Here is a 19607-nt window from a genome sequence, read left to right on the forward strand (position 1 = left end):
ATATATATATATATATTTTGAAACAGAGTCTTGCTCTGTCATCTTGGTCAGAGTGCCATGGCCTTAGCTTACCTCACAGCAACTCAGACTCCTGGGCTCAAGTAATCCTCTTTCCTCATCCTCCCAACTAGCTGGGACTACAGGCACTCACTACAATGCCTAACTAATTTTTTTATGCATAGTTGAGATGGGGGTCTCACTGTTGCTCAGGCTGGACTTGAACTCTTGAGCTCAAGGGATCCTTCAGACTTAGCCTCCCAGAGTGCTAGGATTATAGGTGTGAGCCTCTTAATTATTTATATTGACTGATAAATTAGTTTTATTATATGGCTAGGTGTATAAAGTAGTTCTAAAAACTTTTGAAAATGAAGTTCTTTCCAAAAAGTAAAAATAACAAATATCTGTACACATTAAAGCAAAATAAAAAATGGAAGCTTTACATTGCCTTATCTGAATAGTAAAAATAACATAAATAGAATCATTATTTTTGTTACATGTTTACATGCTTAACCAGTTTTTTAGTCATATCTGTCTATAGTACCATGTCATTTTTCTGACACTGGTACTTTTTCTGAAGAATGCATTTTTTTCTAACATAGACTTATTTTTAATTCTTCATAATGCCTGGAATCTTTTTTGAAGTTGTACTTTATGTGAATAAAATTGAAATTGCCTCTTCTCTGCAAACCATAATATTTAACTTGGGAAAGATAATCTCTTTACAAAAGCTGAGTTATCTGGTGAAAATGGAGTGAATTCTACTAAATGAAGAGTATTCTAAATTCTGATATTTTTTATTAAAATGTTTAAGTAATCAATTGAAATACAATTCAGTTGAACATATGATTCAATTCATTGAACATATTTCAATTCAGTTGAAATACAATTCTTGATTATTTTTTTTTTCTTTCTTTTTTGGCTTCCATTCAGAGTATCTTTCTTTGTTTTGACAAATTTCTAGAAGACAAAGCCTAGCAAATTTATGATTCTTTTGATGTTTCTCCAAATTGAAATGCTATAGATCATAGGCCTTCTTAATTTTGTTCTTTTCCATTGGACAATATAAAGGTTTCTCCCCACGAGTGGATGTATTCCAAAGAGCAATTATAGAATTTCAAATCTAAAGCTTGGACAGGATTTGAAAGCACATCATTTATTTCTTCTTCCTTTGCTGTAACTGGGATGTTTCAGTGTCTTCTTTGTAAGTTTTGCTCTCAATAATTGTAATTCTCCAAAAGCTGAACGTTTTTTGTGCTCCATGAAGTCTTTGATTAAAATTTCTAACTGGCATTGAACATAAAGAACCCCCAATCTAGAGGACTCGTTGACAAAAAAGCTCAGTATCATTGATAGTTCACAGATTGATTTCCCAAGTAGTTCCAATTCAGTACTGCCATGCTGAGGCTTTTTGTTTGTTTGTTTGTTTTAATTCAATGTCAGCTTGCAAAAATTTTGTAGTTTAGGCTGGAGGCAGTGGTTCATACCTGTAATCCCAGCATTTGGGAAGGCTGTGCAGAAGAATTGTTTGAGGTCAGTAGATTGAAAACAATTTTGTAGTTTAATTACTCAACATATTCCCTTTGTAAATATTAAGAAATACAGCTTATATTGCAGTTGATACAATAATGCAACTTCTTTGAATAAATTATGACTTCTGTTTACACTGTAAGCAGTTTTAATTATATTTCTGCTCCATGTCTTAATTTTAAAATTAGAAACCTTAATTTAATAAGATGTTTTTTTCCAAGGTACTATGTTCCATCAAAATTTTTATTTATATTATCACTGCAAAACACTTTTTTTAAATGTTGTAATTTTAAGCTATGTTTATAGTAAAATTCATAATTATGCCAAATTATTTATCTTAGACTAAATTAATAAAAGCTTCATGTTATTAAGTATTATAATAATGGAAAAACAAATATATGATGTACTCAATACTAATATAAAACCAATAGACAACTATGAGAGAAAAACATAATTAAATTCAAGTGGGGGGAATGGGGAAGGAGGGAAAAGAGAGAGGAGGAGGACTGGTAAGCTCTTACCTAGTGGGCACAATGTAAGGGTGTACATCACACTCCCTGGGTGAAGGGCTCAATTACAACTTGAACTTCACCTAACAAACACAAAAAAAGGTAAACTAATCATTTTTACCCTCATATTAATCTGAAATAAAAAATATGATGGAAAAAGAAAAAAAAAACAAAAAAGCTTTATGTTGTGAATTGAATTAACAAAAATCAAACCATTATTAGGATTAATTGATCTTTCAATGGGAAGCCTTGATAACCTAACACTGACATAAAATTAGCAGCAGTGAACTTTTTATAAAATTCTTCACTGTCTATATCAACACATTATATCTTTTGCTTCACTTTTTGTACATGAACACAAAAACTTGAAATAAAGAATTGGCCAAGTCAATTTAGAAGAATATTTACTGGACATCAATGTTATGTAAGCACCTTCTGCAGCTGTGTGCGATAAATCATAAACTTTAAGAATGGAGTTCTCAAAATAGGTATTCATTTTTTCTGTAGATTATAATGTTGCTTCAGCAGATTTTGGGTTTTCATTTGGTTATTGATATCATTTTGGCCCTTGTGGGTGTGGGAAGTGGCAAATGATGACATATTGTCCAATTTTACATTCATTATCAACTGACTTGAGAATTGGAATTTCAGTACTGTTTTTCTAAGTGTATATTTTCACTTTTGAGCTTATTGCTATTGAAAAGATTTTTTTTTTGCAAAATAAAAAGCATCAATAAATGATAACAATATAGTTGTAGATATACATTGTAGATGAAATGACCAAATCATTATGGCCAGACTGGTATTTCTATGCTCTAAAGCAGCACACTCAGCCTCTTTTCTGTGCAAATATTCCACATACCCTAACCCATAGTTCCTCGCATATCCCACTGATCCCAGCAGCTGTGCCTTGGCAGGTCTGTGCATCCTGTAGGTCTGAGCACGGGCCATGGCAGATCTGGTTGGTTAAGTCCAAAGCATACAGGGTAGCAGCTGCCAGAGAGCTCTCTGGCCACTGCAAGTGCCGTCCTTGGATAAAGAGCTATCCTTAGAAGCTCCTGTCTGAGGGTAATTTTTTTGTAATCAAGTGCCCTGCTGACCTTCAGAGGGAGGTGCATTCCATTGTGTGTGGCAAGGATTGGGTAAAATAGAGATGGGTTAACACTAGCCATCTTTTAGATTTAACCACATGTTAAAATGACACCATCTTTTTTACTCATGTGTGTCTTAATACTAGACAACACCATGGTAGAAGCTGGAAATATAAAGCAGAGGGCTACTAAACCAATGCTAGTTTATTTTAGTGAAATTATTAATGGCAATTCTCCATTGAAGGGAAAAAAATCTGGGGAAATGTTAAGGCAGACAGGACGGCAGAATGATAGGCCTACAATAGGAATGTCCAGGGCAAAAAGTGCCCCTCGTTACTCCGAGGAATGCACATTATCTTAGATGAAGTTTTTGCATAGGAACACCAGAGGGTGCTTTAGACTATGATTAAGAATCCTTTGATTTACATAACAAAACATACTGTGTCAAATTGATATTATAAATTGCAGTAATGAATACTTTATAGAATCTTAGGTAAATTCATATCTAGTAATTTTGATTTTCCTAGAACATAGAAAAATTTAATACAAATGTTTTGGTGAAGCGTCACCGCTGTCTATTTCCCCCACCCATGCTGGAGTGGTTATGATAATCTTACTTTTGCTTTACTTTAGATTAAAAAAAAATCTGGGTTCAGCACCTGTGGCTCAAGTGGCTAAGGCACCAGCCACATACACCTAAGATGGAGAGTTCAAATTCAGCCCGGGCCTGCCAAACAACAATGATGGCTGCAACTAAAAAAAAGCTGGGCGTTGTGGCGGGCGCCTATGGTCCCAGCTCCTTGGGAGGCTGAGGCAGGAGATTCACTTGAGCCCAGGAGTTGGAGGTTGCTGTGAGCTGTGAAGCCACAGCACTCTACCCAGGGGAATAGCTTGAGGCTCTGTCTCAAAAAAAAAAAAAAAAAATCTCCTGAAGTGCACTTCAATTGACAAAACTGTCAAACATAAGGAATAAAAAATGTCACACATTAGCAATGAGCAATGAAAATTGATTATCATAAACTGATTCAGATAACAACCCACTTTGAGTGTTCATTATGTTCTAGGCATGTTTCTTAATCATTTCCAGCTTCCACCATGGTGTTGTCTAGTATTAAGTAAGACACATGTGAGCGTAAAAGATGGTGTCACTTTAAAACTTAATTTTCATCACGATTCTATGAAATAGGGACTACTATTATCTCCATGTTGCATATGAGGAAACTGAGGCATTGGGAGTTGAGAGGATTGCCCAGGGTCACATGTCTAGAACAAAGATGTTTATTTTCAGAGATGTGCTCACATATCCCACTGATCAGTACAATCATATCCCACTGATTGTACTGTATAACACAGTTGAATGGCATCATAATTAGTGAATAATATCTCTACAAATGAATTAATAAATATTGCACAGATAATAAGTATATGGTAAAGGACAAGGGAAAATTTCATTTCATATTTTTTTCCTAGTGACTGCCCCACTTTTCTGATGACTTCTACTTCAGCCTCCACCATGCAGTGGAGGCCACTCTGTTTGGGAGTGGGTTTTCCTGGCTCATACCAAGGCTTACCTGAAAATAGCAAATGGGCACAAGGCCACTCTGTAATCCAACCCTTGAGAGTTTGGCTTGGGGATGGAGTAGAGGAGCATGAGGAACGTGAATAAAGAGGAATAGGGTCCACTTGGGAGAAAACAGGAAAAATGCCTGAGCCCCCTGGTAGTTTTATTAAGATCAAATCAGGAGATAGTCAGAACTCTCCGTGTCTCTCCAGGGGCTGCTGGGAGAGCCACCCCTCCTTGGGGTGACAACTGTGTCCACCCCTAGTCCACTAGATGTCCACCAGATGGACAGATGATGAATTTCTAGGACTAAAACTCGTTTCAGTGAGGATCAAATAAGGGAGGGGGCTGGGGAAGAGTGAAAGAAGTTGTCCCCCTTGGTTAAAATTTCTTTTGTGGTGGTGTTTTTGGTAATTATAGTAAAAAATACTACATTTTCACTGGTTTAATATGTATAATTCAGTAGCCTTAAGTAATTCACAGTATTGTGTAACCATCACCATTGTCTATTTTCAGAACGTTTTCATCATCCTAAATAGAAACTCTGTGTTTCCCCGCTCTCCCCATCCTCTGGTAACGCCCATTCAGTCTACTTTCTGTCTCTATGAATCTGACTACTCTGGGGACCTCTTATACATGAAATCATAAGTTTCATCCGTGTTGTAGCATGTGGTAGAATTTTATTTTTTATTGTTGTTAAGGTTAGAAGAGTGGAGAGGAGGTGGGATGAGGCAGTTCAGGCTTGCACTCCTTTGGTTGCAGTGGGATAACTTTCTTCTGCCCTTCAAGAAGTTCCCTGTCGTCACTTGCTGCTTCCTTCCAAGGCCAGCAAGTGGCGTGATTGATCAGGCAAAAGAAAAACACCCTACTCCCAAACCTATCCTCCAATTCCTTCTCCACACTGCCCAAAATACACAGACTTGGAGACTGGTTTGATTTCACAGTGAGAGAACATGGGGAATTCAGGTGGGGAGAAAATGCCGTCAGTTATTTACACTATTATTACTTTAATGTGAATTAGAATAATCAGACCATTTTCCAGCCTTCCCCTAAACAGGAATTATGGCATTAGGTGGAGAGTAGAGAAAGGCTTCTAAGGAGAACAGGGGAGAGGAGAGAAGAGGAACCTGGTGTTTTGAGAGTCCCCCTCGCCCCCTGATAAATTGGCGTTCCAGGACCAGGGCAGCTGCCCCAAAGGGAAATGAAGGGGAGCCAAAAGTGGATGTTCACAGTGTGCCTTTCACCAAATACCTCTGCCTGGCAGACAGCCTGATGCCTCGTTGTCTGACCCTTAACCAAGGTCTTCACATGGGAAACTTGTTTACACTGGCAGATGCCCATCTGGCCCTGTCTGGCCTACATCCACCTGACCATCACTTTGGTGCTGGGAGCCCAACCTGTGCCCTCCTCAGAGTCCCTGGGAAAAACCTGGCCTGGGGTAGTCCTAATTCAATACACCACCACCTAAGAAGTTCAAAGATTGTTACTTAAAAAGATCCAGGGAAGGGAGGGTGCAAGGAGTCAGGGGAGCAGAACTCTGTCCCTGAGTCAGGTACAGCAGTAATGAGGAGGAGGGGACAGAGAGAGGGAGAGAAAGCAGGAAGGGTGGTCAGTGAGGTAGAAGAGATTGCCTCTAATTTCTTATCTATGGCCCCTGGCTTGAGCCTTTGGGGTGTGGTGTAGAAAAGAGAAAAGGACAGAAGAGCCAGCTTTGCTCTTGCCAGTCCTAACCAGGACCAGATGGGATACAGCCCCACACTCCCCCAGCTGTAGTCAGTAAATGCACTTAAGGTGCCTGGCCCACGGTAGTTTTGAAGGGAATGGGGAGAGCTAGATTTTGCAGTCTTCCTTCCTCCCTCCTTCCTTTGCAGATTCTCTGGTGATAGAGACATGGGGGAAGTTTCTAAGTGTGACTCTGGGTCAAGCCATAAAAAACAAAATTTCTTGTGGGGGCAGTTTGTGCTTTATTCAGTAAGTTAGTATGGCCATGACTCTGAAAAGGCTGCCTCAGAGCTTTGTATGATTTGATGCTCTAGTAGGAGGAGCTCCCATTCATCTGAATGTTGTTCTTTCCTAGCTTTTATCTCTGGATTGGTTCGTGAAAAGTAGCCAGTGTGGAGCTGGGAGACAGGAAGGAGATTTCTAGGTCTATGTTGTTGACCTAATTCTGTTTTATGTTTTCAGTCTTGCTGACCTAATTCTGCATTATGTTTTCATTGAATGAGTTGATTATTTTTATATCCTTTTCTGGTAAATGAATTACCTTCACCACTTTCAATTTTTCCATGTCCCAACTTCCAGTTCCTTACCACATTTTATAAGGACTCAAAAATTCACCCTTTAAACTACTTTTCTCTCCCTCAACCAAGTAGGAACAATATTGTCTGCTTATTATTTGAATAGCACCATGGCTGTTGGTATTATAAATACACTCTGGTCTTGTGCATAATTTGTATGGGGAATAAGTTAATATTTGTTGTGGAAGCTTTAAAGGGGCTGTGTTCTTGGTGTTGCATTTTAGTAGTTAATGTACCCAGGGAATCTTTTCACTTTTATCACCTTCCTTGGTTTATTAAATATGTATCATGAGACCTGGCTTGCTTTCGCTACCCGTGAAAACTAATTCCTTGTTAAACAAGTCAGTTACTTGTTTCCTAATGTTATGTTTACCAAGTGCTCTATGATTACTGGCATTGTCTTTTATGTTTCAGTTTCAATGAAAACATTAAAACAAATCACTTTAAAAAATATGCTGTCTTGGGTGGTGCCTGTGGCTCAAAGGAGTAGGGCGCTGGCCCCATATGCCAGAGGTGGCGTGTTCAAACCCAGCCCTGGCCAAAAATTGCAAAGAATAAAAAGCTCTCTTTACATTTTGAAACTTTGATTCTTGTGTTATCTTATGGTTAGCTTGAGCCTTTGAGAGACATTCTAAATTCAAACTCAAGAGCCTCATGGTTGGCTTGGCGCCTGTGGCTCAAGTGGCTAAGGCACCAGCCATGTACACCCAAGGTGGTGGGTTCGAATCCAGCCCGGGCCCGCCAAAGAACAATGATGGCTGCAACCAAAAAATAGCCGGGCGTTGTGGCGGGCGCCTGTGGTCCCAGCTACTTGGGAGGCGGAAACAGGAGACTCGCTTGAGCCCAGGAGTTGGAGGTTGCTGTGAGCTGTGATGCCATAGCACTCTACCCAGGGGGACAGCTTGAGGCTCCTGTCTCAAAAAAAAGAAAAAAGAGCCTCATGGTTTTTTTGTTTCTAAAACTTGCCTAGTGATGCCCAGTTTCCACTGGTATGACATAATAAAAAGGCTGTTTTGTGTAAATTTGGTTTTTGTATCACCTCCCTGCTTTTAGTTCTAAAAATTAAGTAGGAATGGTGACCAGATTTAAATATAATTAGTAGAACATTATTGCCTGAAAAGTCAGGACATTCCAGATAGAATGATCCCTATGGCAGCATTAAGCCCTTCTTGTTACAAGTATTATGGGTGTGATCGCTTTATTTGTGTGTGAAAACTATGTTAAATGTAAATAAGTATATTTAGTAATTTTTCTAAAGAACAATTACCACTGCCCAGAATAAATCTGTTTTACAGGAAGTGATAAAATGAATATTTTGTAAGAAATTTTAAAAATTCTTTCATGCCACACTTTTGGCATATTAAAAATGAAAATACAGTATTTGTGTTTCCTTTTCCTTTTACTAAAAAGAGGAAATAACTTTAGTGGAGAAAGCAGAAGAAAAGTTTCTTTGGTCTCTGCTCTTAATTTTGTTTCCTTACTGTGGTTATATTAACTGAGTACATTGCTCCAATTATGTAGCTCATCTTTGCAGCAGCCTTAACTAATTCAGTTTAAAATCAGATTAAAACAAAACTTTCTTCTCCTTGTGTGTTCAAACCCATAATTTAGTCTGTTCTGAACTTTTAAAGAATGCTTAGCTTAGCCAGTCTTTTTCTCCAACCACAATTTGATATAATTTCCTTAAAAAACAAGAAAATTGTGCCACATTCAAAGATCCTAGATTTAGTTGTTTAGGGGCTGTTTTTCATGATGGTGAGAAATTAAATGAACCACCATGTAATATTTTTCTTTATGAGTACTGGAAAGAGCCAAAGCTGGACAACTAGGGGTTAGTTTTAATTGGTTCAGCAGGAAGAGTTGGGAAAGTTGAGATTTCCCCATCTTTGACCTTAGTGTGTCAGCAAATCTTGGTGTTCACGTGGACGTTTCCCTCTCCCCTATTTCCTTCCCATTTTTTCTTTCTACAAATGCTTAAAAACATTGGTAATATTTAGATGCCTTCTGAGCTTTGGAAAGATATTTTCTTTGGGTTCAGTCCATTGGGTGCATTTATTACTGCTATATATTCATCAGAAAAACCCATAAAGCACGCAAAGTATTAAATCATCTCAAGTTCCTTCTTGAGTCATTTCAGCTGTAGAGTTTCTCTTCCTTGGGGTCTTTGGAACTGGGGAGTCCCCAAGCCACCAAAAACTCCACATCCTGCAAATCAAACGTCATTCCACTTCCCCATGTAACTCCGACATTTGGTTTATGATTTGGTAACTACTGAAAGGAAGGGCTTTGGCTTAAGCAATTGTGAGCAGGAAACTCAGCTCTAGTTCTACAGCATAGCAAATAACTATGTCAACTTGAAGAATTTTATAAAACAAGGGGGGTTTATATATATAATTTATAAAGAGGAATTTAGGTCTTCGTTTGAAATCTGGCTGACTAGCCAGGTGACCTCGATCAACTTAAGAATCTTTCATCTGTAAAGATAATCATATTTTATGTGTAAGGGGCATTGTAGGACTAAAATACCTAGCATAAAGGAAGTCCTCAGTAAGTGGTCTGTGTTTATTCATAAATAATTTGTCATGTGTGGGAAAAAGTGAGAAATAAATATTATAAATTATTGTGTGGATGTCTAGTTGAAATAGAATGATAGGTGTTGTCAGTGTTAAATGGGTAAAGTAATTTGGCAGTATTGATATACTAAAGGCAATTGCCTTGCCTCCCGCCTGGCAAAATCCCATTTGTCCTTTAACCCCACTTGTCGATGTCTCTGATTTTCCAAGATAGCAATCTTTCTTTCCCCACTTCCGTGTTGCCTTTGTACTGAGGCCACTGTTCTGCTGGGCTAGAGTGCAGTGGCATTGTCATAGCTCACTGAACCCTCAAACTCCTATTCTCAGTATTCCTGCAGTCTCCCTTTCTGGACTATGAGCATTTTAAGACAGGAATTATCTGAATTTCCTCAACACCAGATGGGTGGCATGGGGGTAACTTGTAGGCCGTGGCATAGAGGTAACTGTAGCTGGATTGTAATGGATTGAATTTGATTGAATCAAATAGAATCAAAATCAAAATCAAGTAGAAAATAGGGCCTTGCAAAATGCTTAGGTTTCACAAGACTGTCAGCTAAGTCTGGGAGGTGCCTCATATTACAGTCTGTTTCTTACAGGCACCCAATCTTGGTTTAGCACCAGATTGCACATCACATTTGCTGTCATTCAAAATTCTAATTCTCATTGCAGACAAACAATGTGGTGCTGTTCAGCTGCCAGCAGATGTCAGGTTTCTTGAGGTTTTATAGTTGGATTTGCTGTTCTCTGAGATATCATAAACAGCTGTATGGTTTGTTTTCTGGAATTAAGGAAAGGTTACCAATGAGACAATAGAGAATCATGCTCAGATGTCATGGGTTTCCTGGTGACAGTGTTCAAATGGATTTAATACTTTATCTTTAATCGAGGATGGGACAGTGGGAGTGATCTGCCTGAGGTGAACACAATTAATATTGCATTGTATGTATAATTTTTTTTCTGATGGCAAAGACTTTGAAGAAATCTGTATCCTTCAAAAACTACACAATAAAACTGACTAAAAGTCAATCTGCTTTTTAATATCAGCATTCACTGGCAATTCTAAACAAATATCAGTGATAAAATACTCTTCCCTGAGAAAACTCTTTTGTTGGCCTAAGTTCTAAACAAGTGCTGTGGTTAGTGTTGAATTCTAATAATATGTGTAATCTAGAAATGAGCTCATTGGTACTCTTTTCTTTTTCTGTTCCTTTTTTTTTGGAGACAGGGTCTCTGCCTGGGCTAGAGTGCAGTGGCATTGTCATAGCTCACTGAACCCTCAAACTCCTAGGCTCAAGCGATCTTCCTGCCTCAGTCTCCCAAGTTGCTGGGACTGCAGATGCATGCAACCACTCCAGGCTAATTGTTCTATTTATTTATTTATTTATTTATTTATTTTTTATAGAGATGTACTCTTGCTGTGTTGCCTAGGCTGGTCTTTAACTCCTGACCTCAAATAATTCTCCAATCATGGCCTCCCAAAGTTCTGGGATTACAGGTGTGTAATCCTGCACCCTGCATCCTGGGTGCACACTGCACCCAGCCTGTATTAATAATTCATTAATAAATATTGTTTCTGCATAGAAAGAATTAGAATTGTTTCTGCATAGAAAGAAATTAATAAATATTGTTTCTGCATAGTTCTTAATTTATAGAACTCCAGCTTGAACAGTTGGCTCATGACATGGAATGAGCTACATGTATTCTTGTTTTGTTTGTTTTTAATAAAGAACATTTATTTTCTTTCAGTTTCTGAGTGTCAGGAATTTGGGAGTGGCTTAGGTGTATGTTCTGGTTCCATCTTTCATACTGTTACAGTGAAGCCTGTGGGCAAAGGCTGTGGTCATTTAAGAGGGGCTGAGATCCTCTTTCCAGCACAGTCTTCATTTCCTCCTTGACTGTTGGTCAGAAGCCTCTGTTCCTGGTTAGTTGAACCTCTACCCAGAGCTTTTCATCTGGCTTCCTCCAAAGTGAGTAATTCCTGTGTGGCCTGGTGTGGTGGCACCTGGTGAGTTTATTTTGAGACTAAGTTCCTAAAAGGTCAGAATTGTTTGAGCTCATGCAGGTGTAGTTTGAGTTGCTAACCCTTGTGTTTATTTAAAACAGTATATTTGAAATAAAGAGGGGTAGTAGCAGTGGTTAGACAGGTTAAAGAAAACCATGTTTACTTCACTTTTGTTGCTCATTGTGACCATTTAGAGTTTTGTGTTTAAAAGTTGGAGCAGTGGATGCACTGTGTAAATTGTAAGGGGAAAAATTCCTATGGGTAAGGATAAATTTAAGTTCACATATGACTTTTTTTTAAAAAAAAAGTCTTGTTCTGTCATTCCTGGCTAGAGTACAGTGGCATCTTTGTAGCTCACAGCAACCTTTCAGTCTTGGGTTCAAGCAGTCCTCCTACCTTAGCCTCCCAAATAGCTGGAACTACTGGTACATGTCACCATGCTGGGCTAATTTTTTTATTTTTTGGTAGAGATAGGGTCTTGCTCTTGCTCAGTCTGGCCTTTTTCTTTTGTTTGTTTTTTTTTGAGACAGAGTCTCATAATGTTGTCCTCAGTGGAGTGCTGTGACATCATAGCTCACGGCAACCTCAAACTCTTGGGTTTAAGCAATTCTCCTGCCCCAGCCTCCCAAGTAGGTGGGACTACAGATGCTGGCCACAACGCCTGGCTATTTTTTTGTTGTAGTTGTCATTGTTGTTTAGCTGGCCAGGCTGGGTTTGAACCCGCCAGCCCCGGTGCATGTGGCTGGTGCCACAACCACTGTGCTATGGGCGCTGAGTCATCAGGCTGGTCTTGAACTCCTGGCTTCAAATGTCCTCAGCCTTCAACAATGCTAGGATTACAGTCATGAGCCACCATGCCAGGTCACACATAACATATTTTATTGAATTCAAATAATGTCTTTAAAATGAAAATATATTTTTCTTTTTAAATGCTTATTTTAAAACAAAAGAAGGAATAAGAAAATAAAATATTATATCAGTATGACTAAGTAAGTTACCTAAATTGTGCATTTCTTGGATATTTCATTTTTATTAAAATTCACTCAGTTACTGTGAGTAAAGTGTGTGTCACTGTCTCATATATATAGACATATTCATATTTATTATTCATAATATAAATAGATCTATATATATAAATTCTTCCCTCTTTATTCCAAAAATACATTAATTAAAGGTATTTATTTGTTGATCTATAACTTTTCCCTTTATGAATGTTAATATTTATTTTCTTTTTTATTTTTTGTGTTGGCATGGTTATACATATGAAGTTTAGTAAAATAAAAGTGCCCCTTATGCCTTTTTTTCTGGCCATTGTCATTATTTGTTTCCTTTTAATAATTATAACAAAAAATAATTTTGTCATATAAAAAAGGGTTGTGTTCTGAGTTAATTTACTCCAGGTCAGATTTGCTGGATATGCTGCTTCAGCTGTAATTTTCCATTTAAACTTCACCATCTCTAATAACTTTCCTTAGTCCTTAGTACTCAGTAACTCTTGTACTGAGTCAAGTAAGCAAAATCCTGCCTTTGTATAACATATTCTGAGCACAAAATGTTAGATGCTTCTCCTACTCACCATACTCCTTGCTCTGAATAGGGGGGTATAGCTCTTTTTAGCCCTGAAATGACTTTGTCCCAGCCTCCTGGGTCCTTCCTGGTCCTAAAGACAGTTTTAAAGGATGTTAGTAATAGATACCACCACATGTGAGTCCTCTGCTGCCTACAACTTAAAATCTTATCCAGCTAGAACCAAAATAGCAATAAGTTCTCTGCGGAAGACTATCAGGAACCATCAGGCCAAAAAAGCATAACTCCTCTGATGTAGCCTGGGGACATGGTAGATGCAAATCAAGTTTAGAAACATATGCATAATACGTGCATGCATAATGCATGTTAATTAAATGAATGAATTACTCTCTGTTACTGTTAAAATCAACCAGGACGTTCTGAATTTTTGCAACAAGCACAGGGAAGGAGAAAAAACCTGAGTGGGAATGATGGGGAGTGAAAAAGAAAGACGAGAGACAAAGATGGGATTGGGAAGGCTGGAGCACCCAAGACTGCAGCCAGCACTGAAACTGTGGGAACAGCTTTATTTATATAGTATTTAATCAAGGTACATCTTTCTTTTTTTTTTTTTTTTGGAAACAGAGCCTCAAGCTGCCCCCTTGGGTAGAGTGCTGTGGCATCACAGCTTACAGCAACCTCCAACTCCTGGGCTCAAGCGAGTCTTCTGCCTCAGCCTCCCAAGTAGCTGGGACCACAGGCGCCCACCACAATGCCCGGCTATTTTTTTGGTTGGACCCGTCATCGTTGTTTGGCAGGCCCTGGGCTGGATTCGAACCACTTGAGCCGCAGGCACCGAGCCTAATCAAGGTAGATCTTAACTCCTGGGGTAAAGATTAACTTTAAGGAGGAAAAGCTGTGTGCTTGGTGATAAGGAAAGTATGCATGGGTTACTGAGTTCTGACAGAGGAGAAAAGAATGTTTGTAGAAGTGGCTAGGGGGGTGGTTCCTTGAATGTCTCCCCAGGATGTGGGGGCCCTGCCACCTCACTGCCTGTAGTCCACACTGAATGTCCCTTAGATTGTTCCTAAGGAGTAGCATCATCATGTTCTGGAGTCCCTTCATGTCCACAGTCTTAGATATAGTCACTGTATTTACTTGTAAATTTCCCCAAATGTATTTTCAGAAGAACTCTTTTAATAGAATGGTTTGGGTAGAACTTCTCTATGCTTCATTCTGTTAATTCAAAATATGAAAGTAACACCTATGACAGGATGGTTTGACATCTGGATGTTACTGTCTTACTGTCATAGGCCAGCCACATTTAATTTTCTCTGCTGTGTTTGACACAGGTAAAATACCCCCGTCCTTTGGCCTCTTCCCACAGTCTACTTTCTGTTGGGTGGCAGTAAGAGTTAATCAGATATGCTTAAGAGAGCAAATGCATTAGCCAAAGTGTGTGTGCCACTATTTCACATAAAACAAAGATATTTCCTGAAGATGTTTAAGGACAGCAAATTTCAGGCAGGGGTGGGGGGAGTTGCATGGTATTTTCAGAGAAAGAATTCTGGCTTCAGCATTTGAAAGATCAGAGTGTAAATACTGGCTCTTTAAATTTATTTGCTGAGTGGTTTTGGGCACATAATCAACTCTTCTGAGACTCAGTTTCTTCATCTTAGAAATGAAAATGTTCATTCTAATTGACAATATTGTTTAGATTAAGTAGAATGACAGCAGAATGCCTAGCACATTATTGCTCTATTAATTGACAGGAATAATTGTAGTGTACAGAACCAGGTTAGTCTTCTCTGAAGTTATATCCTATATGTGAGTTTCCACCTGGATGGGTGATACAAAGCTCTGGTTTCTGTTGAAGTTAATAGGAAAACTCTTTTAGTTGGAAATGGTACCCAAACATTTGGGGATTATTAATCTGGATATTAGTTTTTATTATTTGCTTCATGTAGATTTTATTATTCTTAAATTATCTCCCTTTGGATTTATTGGCATCTCTTCCAGTCTATGTGATTCTGATCACAGAGTAATTGGATGGTTAAAGGGATAGGGCAGTGGTTCTCAACCTGTGGGTCTTGACCCACAGTAACTATATTAAAGGGCCATGGCATTAGGAAGGGATAGGACATTCAGTTGGAGACAGGAGCTTTTCCCTGAAAAGTGGATCAATGTTTCCCTATTAAATATAGGGATAGTTTTATGTATGGTCACAATAAAGGTAAGAAATCATTATTTTGGGTGAGTTGCTTGCATTATTTACAGATACAAAGTCTAATGACTACTCCAAGAGAGAACACCATTGTTTTCAACTTGAGATGTATATGGGGGGGAGGCTGTTACTTTCCCTTACATGAAAACCTCAATAGAAATATTAAGGAACTTAATTTTTAGTAATTTTTTCTTCAAAGTGCTAAAGGGATACAAGTATTTTTGTTACAGGAATAAATTATACAGTGCTGCAGTCAGGGCTTTTAGTGTTCTAGTCACCAGAATACTATACATTGTACCTGATTGGTAAGTTTTTATCCCTCACCCCCAGCAACAGCCCCCCTTCTTAGTTTCTAAGGTCTTTTACACCACTTGGTGACTGTGTACCCATTGTTTAGCTCCCACTTATTAGGGGAACACATGTTGTTTCTTTTTCCATTGCTGAGATACTTCATTTAGCAAAGTGGTCCCAGTTCCATCCAAGTTGCTGAAAATGACATTATTTCATTCCTTTTTATGGCTGAGTAGTACTCCATGGTGTTTGTGTGTGTGTATTATATCTCACACTCTATCCACTCATCAACTGATGGGCACATAAGTTGATTCTATATCTTTGCAATTGGGAATTGTGCTGTGATAAACATCAGGTACAAAAAGACAGGTGTCTTTTTTGATATATGGATTGAATGGTATGTCTCCTTTTAGTTCTTTGAGGAAGCTCCATACTGTCATACTGTTTTCCACAGAGGTTGTACTATTTACAATCCCACCAATAAGGTATAAGCATCCCTTTTTCACTGCAGTCACACCAAAATCTATTGTTTTTTGATTTTTTTTTTTAAATGATGGCCATACTGAATTTTTCATTTCCCTGATTGATTAGTGGTATTGGCCAATTTTTCATATGTTTGTTGGACCTTGTCTATTTTCTTTTGAAAAAACTCTGTTCATATCTTTTATTCACTTTTGTTGGGGTTGTTTTTTTCTTGCTGATGTGAGTTCTTTGTAGATTCTGGGCATTAGTCCTTTGTTGGATGTATAGTTTGAAAATATTTTTTCATTCTGTAGGCTGTCTCTCTGTTGATTATTATTATTTTTTTTTTTTTTTGCTGTGCAGAAACCTTTTAATTTAATTAAGTACCATTTATTTAGTTTTGTTGTTGTTTTATTTGCCTTTGGAGTCTTAGTCACAAATTCTTTGCCTGGGACAATGTCCAGAAGAGTTTTTCCTACTTTCTCTACTGGAATTTTTATGGTTTCAAATCTTACATTTAAGTCTTTATCTTGAGTTAATTTTTGCATATGATGAGAGATAGGAATGAACTTGCATTCTTCTGCATGTGTCCATCCATTTATCTCAGCACCATTTATTGATGAGAGCATCCTTTCCACAGCATCTGTTTTGTCTGCTTTGTCAAAAATCAGTTGGTCATAGAGATACAGTTTCACTTCTGGGTTCTCTCTTGTTCTATGGGTCTAAGTGTCTACCTTTATACTGGTACCATGCTGTTTTAGTGACTATAGCCTTGTATAATTTGAAGTCAAGTAATGTGATGCTTCTAGATTTGTTTTTATGCTTAGGATTTCTTTGGCTATTCAGATGCTTTTGGTTTCATGTGAAGATTAGGATTATTTTTTCTAGATCTGTGAAATATGACATGAATATTTTGATGGGAATTGCATTATATCTGTAAATCACTTTGGGCAATATGGACATTTTAACAATATTGATTCCATAAGCATGGGATATTTTTTCATTTGTTTTTGTCATTTCTTTCATTAGTATTTTGTAGTTCTCCTTGTCGAGGTCTTTCACTTCCTCGCTTAAATACATTCTTAGGTATTTTATCTTCTATGCAGCCATTGTAAATGATATCGAGTTCTTGATTTGACTCTCAGCTTGACTGTCATTGGTACATATAAATGCTACTGATTTATATAGATCAATTTTGTAACCTGAGGCTTTGCTGAATTTATCAATTGTAGGAGTCTTTTGGTGGAGTCTTTAGGGTTTTCTAGATATGAGATCATATTGTTGACAAACAGGTAGAGTTCGACCTCCTCATTCCCTATTTGGATGCCCTGAAATATTAAGGAGCTTTACAAGTCTCTGATAAAGATCCTGAGAAGATGATTTGGGCTATTTATTAACCCATTAATGCAGTGTATTTAATTCCTTTGGGCTAAGGAGGAAAATTTTTTTCCTTAAAGAAATTTCCACATTAAAGGAAACAGATTCTGGTATCTATTTTTAATTCATTGTTTTTAATGAATGAATATGAGAGCTGGGAAAAACATTTAATTTGCCTTTGTGTCATTTTCTTTCTCTATAAAACAAGGGAGTTGGACTAGACTTTTGGACCTCCTCTGCCCTTCTCTTCTCTGAGTAGGAATGAATGACTGAAACATCTTTCATTTCCTCCCTACTCTTCAGATGAAGCTCCTATGAGCTCTGGAAAATCATACACTTCTAATGTTTGAAGGGAAGAGGTTGTTTAAACTTTTATAAATGAAAAAAGAGCAGTCAAATAATTTTGATTTTTCATCATTTTTCCTTCTTCAGCAGCAAACCACTGCTGATTCACTGAAGTTGAAAAAAAATGTTTCTGTTGAGTTTTTTTGTTTTGTTTGTTTTGTGTTTTTTGGGGTGATTTCTCAGGGATGTTGTGTTTTGCTCTAGTAGAATGTGCTATGTTAAAAGCTTTTTTCCCCTTCCTATAGAAATTCTTAAATTATGCCCACTGGCAGTCTCAGCACACTATTTCTGTGGATTTGGTTACAAATTTGCTTCATAAAGCTTAAAAATGCAAATCTCAAGTAGCCTGGAATTTATTTTTAAGTGACATTTAAGTTTAGATTTTCTATCAAATTTGATCTCTTCTGTTCTTTAAATTTCACTTTTTTTTGCTAGATATTTCTGTGGTAATTTTGAGAAAAACATATTACCTCTCCCAAGAGTATACAATTAAGTTAACACATGTCACATGTCAACAGTTTATCACGTACTTTGTTTAAACTCATTTAATCCCCTTTAGAACCAATTTAAGTCTCACAACATATTTATAAAGTTAAGCATTGTTATAATTATCAACTTTTTATAGATTCGGAAACTGAGGTCTAGAAAGATTATGTTAAAAGAAAAACTTCAGACAAATTAAATTTAGCAGAGTTTAATAGAACAGTGAATGATTTGTAAATAGGACAGTCCTCAGAACCAAAAGAAATTCAGAGAATTCTGGTCTGTAATGAAGTCAAGTAGCATTTATGGACAGAAAACAAAAGTGAGGTACAGAGACAGCTGAGTTGGTTACAACCAGTGTTGGCCTTATTTGGAGATGGTCTGGTCAGTTGGCTGCTTGTGATTGACTGAGGCCTGGCTTCTGTGGATGGCTGAAGCTCTGCTATTTGTTACAAAAGTCTACTATATAGATGAGGACAAATGAGTCTTAGGAAGGTCAACAAGTTTCCTAGGAAACTGCAGCTGGTGCAGTTATGTGGCATCATGGGTCTCACTTATGTGTCTTCTTTTCAACTAAGTAAGACATATAAACATATAAACATAAATGAAAAAGACATGTAGAGCTGGGCACAGTGGCTCACACCTGTAATCCTAGCACTCTGGGAGGCCAAGGCAGGTAGAGTGCCTGAGCTCAAGAGTTGAAGACCAATGTGAGCAAGAGTGTCTCTACTAAAAATAGAAAAACTAGCCAGGCATTGTGGTGGGCACCTGTAGTCCCAATTACTCAGGAGGCTGAGGCAAGAGGATCAGTTGAGCCCAGGAGTTTGAGGTTGCTGTGAGCTAGGCTGATGCCATGGCACTCTACCCAGGGTGACAGAGTGAGACCTTATCTTAAGAAAAAATAAAATTAAAAAAAAGACATGTAGGTCTTTGAGAGCCTAATCAAATTCCTTTATTTTCTTTATGGCATCAGACAAGAATATTTCACAAACCCAGGTTTACCTCAGGCAACTTCCATTCTTTTCATAAATGTTTATGGAGCATTTGTTATGTTCCATGCATGTGTATTAGGCACAGAAGTGAACAAACAGTGAGGGCCATAAACAAATAGATCTTTACGATACCATGTGCTGTTTGCTCTCTGGGGATCTGCCCAGTTTGGGAAAGGTTAATTTAATTTCCTTAAGCTAGTAAGTGTTTTCCAGAGCGTGTTTTTTAAAGAATTCACCAGGTTTGGCTCGGCGCCTATAGCTCAACCGGCTAGGGCGCCAGCCACGTACACCTAAGGTGGCGGGTTCGAATCCCCAGCCCGGACCCGCCAAACAACAGTGACGGCTGCAACCAAAAAAAAAAAAGTAG

General features: G+C 37.9%; 1 protein-coding gene across 1 annotated transcript in view; it reads left to right on the forward strand.

Moving 5' to 3' along the window:
• RNF144B (ring finger protein 144B) overlaps nt 1–19607 on the forward strand; it is a 179023-nt gene that overhangs the window by 42943 nt on the left and 116473 nt on the right. The gene's annotated exons all lie outside the window — the stretch shown is intronic.

The sequence above is a fragment of the Otolemur garnettii genome, unplaced genomic scaffold, assembly GCF_000181295.1.
Source record: "Otolemur garnettii isolate 467f Iridium unplaced genomic scaffold, OtoGar3 scaffold00026, whole genome shotgun sequence".
In the NCBI taxonomy this organism is placed as follows: Eukaryota; Metazoa; Chordata; class Mammalia; order Primates; family Galagidae; genus Otolemur; species Otolemur garnettii.